General features: G+C 40.8%; 1 protein-coding gene across 1 annotated transcript in view; it reads right to left on the reverse strand.

Annotated features, from left to right (window-relative positions):
• The window catches only part of LOC142108911 (NACHT, LRR and PYD domains-containing protein 12-like), a 42365-nt gene extending 39117 nt beyond the window's left edge, over positions 1-3248 (reverse strand). Inside the window, exon 1 of the mRNA XM_075192883.1 lies at positions 3186-3248. The gene's annotated coding sequence lies outside the window, so the exon portion shown is untranslated. The remainder of the gene's footprint in view (positions 1-3185) is intronic.
• Between the last annotated feature and the right edge of the window lie 7069 nt (positions 3249-10317).

The following is a 10317-nucleotide window of genomic DNA, read 5'->3' on the forward strand; positions in this document are numbered from 1 at the left end:
AATGCTGACCACTGAGCCACCGTGCCACATATACATATATATTTCACACATTTCGAGGTTTGCAGTTTATTCCTTCCCCCACCCCCGCTCCCCGAATGTGAAATCCCTGTTCCTATAGTGCCCTTCACATTATTATAGGGCCGATTAGTTTTCCAAATCCTCCACATTCTCCAAAAGGTACAACACTCTCTTTGTCACACCAGTTCTTCCTGGGTCTAATAAATTGTCCTAGCCCTTACTCCAGGTGGGGACAGGGCAGAGGGAGTTATTGTATTATAGGGCCAGCTAGGGCCCCCAGCAGAATGTTGGAGAACACTACTTTAGACTCCAGCCCTTCTCCTTTAGGGGGGCCAGGTTATCTTTCAGCCACCGGCCAGGAGAGTGTATGAGAATTCTAGGACTTCTGTCACTGCGCTGCCACATGAGCAATACTGAATAACACTGTCACAGTGATAGACACCAAGGAGTATATTTACTAAACTGCCTATAGCAACCAATCAGATTCCAGCTGTCATTTATTTAGTACATTCTATAAAATGACAGCTAGAATCTGATTGGTTGCTATAGGCAACATCTCCATTTTTCCAAACCCGCAGTTTAGCATCTGCGGGTCCCCGTGTATGGTCAGCAGAGCAGTGCAGAGGCTATGATTGAACAAACTGCATCACTGTGTCTTCCCACAAAAAATGTTGCTGTGGTTCCACCCTTATAGATCCCGTCACTGAGAATTGCAGATTAGTAGGAGGGGAGTGTTGGGAAAGCTGAGCTGTAAAGCTGCCGAGGTTTAGATTTTTGCAATGATGCAATAGTTTCAACCGTAAAACATGTTTGACTTTTCATGCTTCTCTTAAGCTGGGTACACACTACACAGTTTTCATCCAATAATCGGCTAAATCAGCCGACATACGACCGCTCATTCAAAAGTCGGGTCAGTGTGTGTAGTGACACGATGGTTGAAAGTCTGCCCAAATGGACGATTGTCGCCTCATTTGGTTGGTCGTACCGTTTAATATTTTCGTTCCAATCTCGTTTCCGCTGTGTAGTGTGTATAAACTTTTGACCGATCCACAACAGTGAGTATGAAATTACAGTCATTGCTCACGACAACATGGCTGTAAAAAGTCGCTAAAGGGACGTCCGCTCTTCCCTTTATCGTCCTGAACAAGGCTAGTGTGTATGCAGTCCATGGACCGAGCGATCGGACCATCGATCGCATGTAAAATCGCTCGGCATAAAAAGTTGGTTGAAATTTCTGTAGTGTGTACCCAGCTTTATTTTGAAAGTGTGGTGTCTCATGATTTGCATGCTTGTGAAGTAACAGATTGTCCTTGAAACATTGCAAAAATACATTTATATGTATATATATATATATATATATATATATATATATATATATATATAAATTCTCATGCTGTTTAGACTTGCCTTAATATGGAGCCTCATTCCTGCAAGTTGTGTCTAAATACCTGTAACTCAAGTCATACACAGAGGATTACAGATAACATCTGTGTTCTTTTTCTTCAGCCTTGGGCAGAATATACACTACATACAGATAGTAATTACTGCAGGTGTTCACACAATGCACTAGCAACGCTGAAGAATTTGAAAAAAAAAAGTATTCAAAAACCACTGACCTCTCCTACTTAAAGCCGACAAATTATCTAAGATCCTTCCAGAAACAAACTGCAATTGTATATAGGAAGGCAGAGAATGGCAGAAACAAACTGGTCTCCAGTTTAATTTCCCCTTAACTACTCCTAAAAAGTATCGCCCAGCAGTCTGGACCAGATCATCAGGTCACTCTGCCTGATAGGAAGCATCCTGTGACTCCTGTCCATGGTTATACTTACCTGTGTACCTGACCTTGTGGGATTTGCTGTTCATTTCACTGCTACAGACACAGCTCATCATCTATCCGGTTCTCTGTGCTTCTGGTCTCTGCAGCTCATTGTTTCTCTGTGTAACCTGTTCAGCTTGCTTCCACCATTACCTGCTGTCTGCTCTCAAGTCTTTCAGCATTACCAGGCTACTCGTCTCACCACCTTTCCAGAGGTATCTGACCCTGCAATCCGCAGGTTACTCGTCTCACCACCTTTCCAGAGGTATCTGACCCTGCAATCTGCAGGTTACTCGTCTCACCACCTTTCCAGAGGTATCTGACCCTGCAATCCACAGGTTACTCGTCTCACCACCTTTCCAGAGGTATCTGACCCTGCAATCCACAGGTTACTCGTCTCACCACCTTTCCAGAGGTATCTGACCCTGCAATCCGCAGGCTACTCGTCTCACCACCTTTCCAGAGGTATCTGACCCTGCAATCCGCAGGCTACTCATCTCACCACCTTTCCAGAGGTATCTGACCCTGCAATCCGCAGGCTACTCGTCTCACCACCTTTCCAGAGATATCTGACCCTGCAATCCGCAAGTTACTCGTCTCACCACCTTTCCAGAGGTATCTGACCCTGCAATCCACAGGCTACTCGTCTCACCACCTTTCCAGAGGTATCTGACCCTGCAATCCACAGGCTACTTGTCTCACCACCTTTCCAGAGGTATCTGACCCTGCAACCCGCAGGCTACTGCCTCTCTGCATTGCTTTACAGGATTGCCTATTCTGTTGTTAAGAACTGTGGTTATATTTCTGCCTTACCAGTTATTGCATCCTGAACCTGTATTACCTGTGTTTCTAATAAACCACTTCGTTCACCTACTTTCTCTCTGTGGTCCTGCCTTGGGAACCCTGACACGTATATTATTGTATGTCAAGATCGATGGTAAATCTTGTGTAGCGTGTTCACCTGAATCAACAGACTGATGGGGACTTCAGTCGTTCATAAAATCCTTACTGATAACAAATTTGTCTAAAGTTTTTGTAGTGTGTACCTAGTCTTAGTGGGAGCTGATTATTGTGGATACAATGTAGCAGAGTGATCGTTACAGTTCATATTCTGTACAGCAAAGGATTTGTCTTTCACTTTCACCACTAGTGCTTGCTCGATCATGTTTAGCTGCTACTAAAAAATGCTCCCTTGATATAATCATAGTTTATCTACATGGAGAGAGGCAGATAGAGGACATTGATCGCGTCTGTGACAGCTCGTCCTCCGACGTCCGTTTTGCAAATCTTTCTCAGGGAGACAAGCCCCTGTTGTCACATGACATTGTTAACAATAAATTGTTCCTACCTGTTGTGTTGTGCGACACTGACCTCTGTCTGGGACTGGGTAGGAGTTGATACAGGCTGCACGAGTCACACACTCATGAGAGCTTCCGTGGCTGCCACTCCCACCCCACTCAGCCTCGCCATTGGCTGCCTGTTTCTCTCCAACAATGGGAATCCGAGAGTGAGCCATCCACATTTTAATTCTTGCTCTTGACGATTATACTGGCCTGTGATTATGAGATCACATTGTATTCTGTTTTGATATTCTTATAAAGCTGCTGTGGTTGCAGGATGGGTGTAAGGGGAATGTGCACTGGAGATATCTTGCAATTCCACGATACCTAATGATGACTAACAATATATATTACTCACTGGTTGTCAGGAAAGGCAGAAAATGACATGTAACTGGGCTCAGCGTCACATTACTTATACTGTGCTGCTTTTGTGTTGCAGGTAAATCATAGTTGCCTACTCTCCCGGTAATGTCCGGGAGACTCCCGAATTTTTGGGAGTTCTCCCAGACTCCCGAGAGAGCAGGCAAAAATCCCTGTTGTTGTAGATGGTGGGGGCGGGGCTAACGCGGCATCGTGGCCCAGCCCCCTGCTACGATTGGCCAGAATTACCTAAGATTGACAGGGGCGGAGCCTAATGGCGCATCCTGCTTGGTCACGCCCCCCTCAACGGACCACCTCCCGGACGGCTGGCTTCAAAATTAGGTAAGTATGAGGTAAATGGGAGAGCTCATGTGACTGCTGGCAAGCTTTATAATGTCACTCCCTTGTTTTCACCCTCATCTTTTTGTTTTACATATCTTTTCCCTTTTTTGTCCTATGGAGTTATCTTATTTTCTCCCTTATACCACTTATTACAACTCTGTACATTAATTAATATGCACCAGCACACACAAACACATACAGATATTTCCGATCTGTATTGTTTTGTTTTATTTACAATTATTATTTACCATTTAATTTTATTCACCATTGGAATTCCTTAGTGACTTATAATATTGGATAAACACTATTTGCACATCATAACACTATATATATATATATATATATATATATATATATATATATATATATATCACAATTTCCAATTTGTATTGGAAAACCTTTATATATATATATATCTCTCATATTTCTTCATGTGTGATCTAGATATATCTTTATTTTTATCCTCAGTCACCGATCAACACACATATACTAATATTAAAATTCAAGAAAATAATGTGTATTATCTTGAAGGACCAATAATAACAATCTCCAAATTCCCTTTTATAACATATAAATAAATGATCTTCACAGTGGATGAAAACAAACTTAATATGGTGAACCTATCCTGGTATGTCATTAGATGTATTTTATAGTGATTTAAACAATATCTTCTAGATACAGATGACAGCATTATGTAGATATCTATAGATAATCAACAACATACATATTCTAAATGCACCTTACATATTATGTATACTTTATATATTCTCTTTATCTAGATGTTTATAAGTTTGGACTCTCTCCCAAAAAACTTTGAGTAATCAATTATCAAGAAACAGTCTTTTATATATTTGTTCCTGTGGCCTTATAGTAAACACATTTAAAGATCTTAATTGATAGGTTGAAAAATGTGTCAATCAAATTATATCGAGCTCATTGGTGGATATTAGTTTAAATACCCAACCCTAATTACATTTGGGTTGCCTCCTAGTAGAGAAATGTATGTCAGGTGTATGCGTATCTAAGTGTAGCTGGCTATTACAGCCCTTTCCGATTAATAATATGAATTCTTTCTAAAAGGATTAGCCTTTTTTACAGGGGACTAATCCTAGATTATCACAGATATAAGTAAATGACATAATATAACAATAGGAGCTGATAAACTCAGTCTTTGTATTCGTGAATGTTTCCAGTAATTAGACCCGAGCTGCAGTTCACCAACACAGCCCTTTTACAGGAGCTGAACCTCAGATTAGATTATCACAAATGCAGCAATTTGTTATGGTACTAATATACTAAATACAAACCTCATTCTGTTTTCAATAACAATATTGAAACTGCTATTTATATAACGAAGTGGCTGTCGTTTGAATGTCACATGCATATGCTTAATATACTTTAACTACGAAAGTCTCTCAATGAAACGATGTGAAAAGGACATTAGCAATTTACATGGCATTAACCCTATCTTACCACAGATACAATTAATTGATACAATATAACAACAGAAGTTGAAAAGTACCTTCTCTTTGTATGTTAATGCTCTTAGTAATCAGACTTGAGCTATACACATCAACACAGCCCTCATGTGAGCAGAATCCTAGATTGCTATAAATGTAGTTATCTGAAATATTAGAACACAACTTTATTACGTTCTCAATAATAATACTAAAGCTGCTATTTATAGAACCAAGCAGTTCTCTGGGGTGAATGCTAAATGTATATGCTCAATACTCTTTAATCATTGCCCCTCAATGAAATAACGTGAATACACACAAAGTAATTTGATATGTATATATTTCTCCTAAGCATCCGTTTTGCCATAGCTGGTCAGTGAATAATAACCCTATATAACACAGCTTACAAAGGGTGACCCGCTAGCCAGAAAATTATATGCGGCCACTTTTCAAGTGAGAATAGAAGGAATATTTAGTATATGTGTGGCTGGTAATCACTAAACCCAGATCACACCTGAAAATATACAGATATAGATATATACTTTTTTTCTTCTGTTCACTGGGGATCTGTGAAACTGATATACTTACCTGGATCGCGATCGTGTCCCCGGACATGTGTATGCGCGGTCACGCATACATTTATTTCTGCTCACTGAGAAACATCATTATAACTAACATACTTACCATCCACACGATCTTTGTATAATTTCTACCAATAAAAAATAATAATAACAAATAAGCTGATTTCAGAAATAAACTGGTATCACGAATACTCCGTTGATCGTCACAATATTGAACAGATATTTATCATCATTTAAGGACATAGAAACAGAACTTACATTCAGGAACTTCACCTGTATTAATTATATACATCATTAGATATCTGTGTTACTAACACATAATGTGTAATATATATAAAAATTTATTCATTCAGATGACCTGTGCAGTTTTTGATCATGTTTGATGGTTAATTAGGGATTCTCACTGTGATTATCGTGGATAGGGAGATACATAAATATAGGTGATTCTACCACCGCTACACTCTCATGTGTACTCCCATCTTATTTACCTGTCCCAGACTCCGACATTTTAATATTTTGCTTTTTAATTATTAAATTAATTTTTAATGCGTATAAATAAAATTTTGGTTTTATGAGTTATGTTCATGTATTATCCATCTTCAACAATCCCCTCAATGATATGGAATAATTTCCCAGTATTGGACAAGATATTTACGTCTTTAGTGCGCCTTCGTTGGACGTAGTACTGCTCTTCTTTTTTATTCTAAAGCTCTATAATGGGCTACAGAACAGGCAAAGTGCAGACAGTCCAGAATAGACGGAGCGATTGTGGAGCTGTCCGGAGTTTTAAATCAGGTGGTTCACTAGTGTCCGTCTTCTGAGACAGCCTGGACTTACACTGCTAGTGACACTTAAATGGGATGATCTGTTTTCACATAGTGACTCCCTCCCCAGAGCTGGATTAAGGGTTTGGGGGGCTCGGGGAACTTATGATTGGGGGGCCCATATGGTCTTAATTTAAAGTCATAGTGACATCATTCACGAGAAAAACTGTTATTTCTCTCATTGCAGCCCACTCCATAAAGTTCGTACTGCAGCCCCCTCCATATAGTTCGTACTGCAGCCCCCTCCATATAGTTCGTACTGCAGCCCCCTCCATATAGTTCGTACTGCAGCCCCCTCCATATAGTTCGTACTGCAGCCCCCTCCATATAGTTCGTACTGCAGCCCCCTCCATATAGTTCTTACTGCAGCCCCCTCCGTATAGTTCTTACTGCAGCCCCCTCCATATAGTTTGTACTACAGCGACCTCCATATAGTTCGTACTGCAGCCCCCTCCATATAGTTCGTACTACAGCCCCCTCCATATAGTTCGTACTGCAGCCCCCTCCATATAGTTCGTACTGCAGCCCCCTCCATATAGTTCTTACTGCAGCCCCCTCCATATAGTTCGTACTGCAGCCCCCTCCATATAGTTCTTACTGCAGCCCCCTCCGTATAGTTCTTACTGCAGCCCCCTCCATATAGTTTGTACTGCAGCCCCCTCCATGTAGTTCTTACTGCAGCCCTCTCCAGGATGTTCTTTTCTTAGTGGACTTCTTTTGGGTTCTGGTGGGGGTTGTGAAGATACCGGGTTTTCTGGCCCTATTCTACCCGCTTCACGCTGGTTGGCCACCCAGGGGTGCCTTACTGCCAGGGAAGCCTACCCAGTACCTTCTAAGGTTCCTACAGTCACTCAGGCAAATGCAGTTAGAAAGTATAGGAATACATTTATTGCAATAAAAATAATCACTAGAATATTATATACAAACAGTAAATAAATGCCAGACAGGTTTACCACATTGTCTGTCCCTTATCCCACTAGCGTAAGGAGTTACAGTCATCTGGTTGTCCTGAATTGCAGCATCCAAAACCTATGGATCATTTTAAGCTGCAGATGTAGCCCACTGGTAGAGAATGGCAACTCAACACCATACGTTGCACCTTCCAGGAATCAATCCACAGAATGAACCCCCCTCCCCCCTGGAGTGGCTCCTTATATCCAGGGACAAATTTCCACAGTGCTTTCCCCTCCCTGGGCAAACCCCTGGCTCTATCCCTCTTAAACATGGGCAATGGATCAGAGATTTGGAGGAAGGAGTGGAGATGAGCTGTGCTCCCACAAAAGCTCCCATGCTGGGTTGCAGACAAAATGTCTGGACTAGTCCTGTGGAGGACAATGGATACTAATTGGCCTCCCTACCTCCAGATATAGAATAGCAGTCAGCCCCTCACCAGTGTCCTGGAACTTGATCCTTATCCATAAACCACCTGGCTTCACTTCAAGAACAATGGACAACAGCTTCACTGCAATATCAACAATATACAATAAACAATATACATATTAGGAATGAGCTACACTGTCCCCTTATCCACATATAACTAAACACTGCATTTATACTCTGGTGAGCTGGGGAACATAAACAGGACTATAAAAAGTACATATTGTAAAGCTAAATATTTTGTGAGAAACGAGGGACAGGCTGGTTGAGGGGATATCAAGCTTGATTCATGACAGGGATGTTTAAGTTTTGGTAGTTGTTGTTTGTAGAGTTCTACTGCAGTTCCACTGGGCATGAATGACCCAGTTATCCAGGTCACCCATCCACATATCCCTAGAGACCGGCCCAGCAATGCTGTAATGTAAGACTTAAGGTACGCCTTAGAAGTCCCAAAGCAGCTGACCCAACTAGAGTTTATTAATAAATTGGCGTGATCATTGATTTTCTATTGCTGCAATAAGCGGCTATAGAAAATCAGCCTTCTCAACCCAGATTAATGAATAGGCCACATAGTGTGATAAAAATAAGGTGCCAGAACCATCAAAAAGTTTAAGTCCGCTCCTCCCCCACTGTCACTTTATAAATGACAATGTTTTTATTATATTAACCCTTTCTCCTTTATGTGTTAAATGGAGACATAATGGGCCTGATTTATAAAGCCACGTAAATGCTGATACATGCCGTATTTAGCGTAAAATCGCATTGCGCATGCCCAGAAACGGACTATACGCCAGAGAACGGCGCAGCATCCAATTCATCTTCGAGCACAAAAGACCCTTACTATAGCTTGCAATTTCATGGTTGGAGTGGGGACGGGAATGGGTGTAGGCACATAGTCAAGTACAGTAAGGGCGTGCCAAGCTTGAGGGCACACACCAGTGTCCGATTCAAGCTTTGGGCATCTCTCAGGTACATGATTTTCAGTCGTATCACTTGCACCACCTACAGGTCAGGGGTGTAAGTGCCCATTACTAGTGATGGCGGCTGTGTGTACATGCTAGAACATGTGTTTGTAATCAGGAGCAACTGTAAAAATGTATTTTAAGTGCAGTAGACATTAAGGTTTGGGCAGATCGGGGGGTGGGTGATTATTGTGCACCGATTCTCCATGTCTCGGTGTCGGGACTTATGAAAATAGGAGATTTATCTAGCCAAGCATTGCAAAGTAACTAGACATAATATAGAGAAATTGAGAGGGAGAGTAATAGAGGATAATAGATCACATTTCCAAGGAGGTAATATTACTAAACTTTTGTTCCACACAGAAGCTTTGTGGGTGCATAAATTAAATACACAATTTCCTAAAAGTCAAAGAAAAGAATTTAATATATCCTGCGCTTCCTTTGCCAAAGTGTTCAGCTAAATGAGTGTCTTTTCATGAATTAGAGATAGGTATGGAATGGTTGGAAGATATTTGTAATTTGTGCATTGTCTAATGAGGAAAATAATCAGTATGAAGTTGTGAAATAGTGTTACACATTAAGGGGTAGATTTATCAAACTTTCTAAAAAGGAAAAGAGGAGGTGTTGCCCATAGCAACCAATCAGATTCTAGATATTTTTTAGAATGTACTGTAAATATGTGATATACCTCCCAACTATCCCAATTTTGTTAGGACTTCCCGATTTGCAGGCTGCAAAAGGGGTGGGACTTATCAAAGGTTGGTGTTTTACCCAAATTTGTGCATTTGGATTTAGGCGGAATGGGGGCAGGACTTATTTCATCCCAATTTTATGATTCTAAATGTTGGGAGGGATATTGTGAGATAAAGGTGCCTATAACAATGATTCTATATCGCTGCGATATAAAAAAACTTTTATAAGCGCTATTTATCAATATAATATCTCCGAGACAGTTGAGCATTACTGGCCTGAAGAAGGTTAAATTCCAGCTTTGACCGAACCAGTGTCAGGGGATCTACCCATGCGTGACCCGGCTAGCCAGTTGGCACATCAGAAGTGTAACGACAGCCCGTACTTAGTAACATAAATAAATAAAAAGTAACAATTAACAATAGACTAAAAAAATAAAATAATATATTTACTAACTATCATTGACTGAAAAAAATGCTTATTTCAAATAATAAAGCAGAATTTCATTAATTTCCAGCTGCGATCTTGTAATGTTGAAGGGGGCTGA

This window comes from Mixophyes fleayi, chromosome 12, assembly GCF_038048845.1.
Source record: "Mixophyes fleayi isolate aMixFle1 chromosome 12, aMixFle1.hap1, whole genome shotgun sequence".
Classification (NCBI taxonomy): Eukaryota; Metazoa; Chordata; class Amphibia; order Anura; family Limnodynastidae; genus Mixophyes; species Mixophyes fleayi.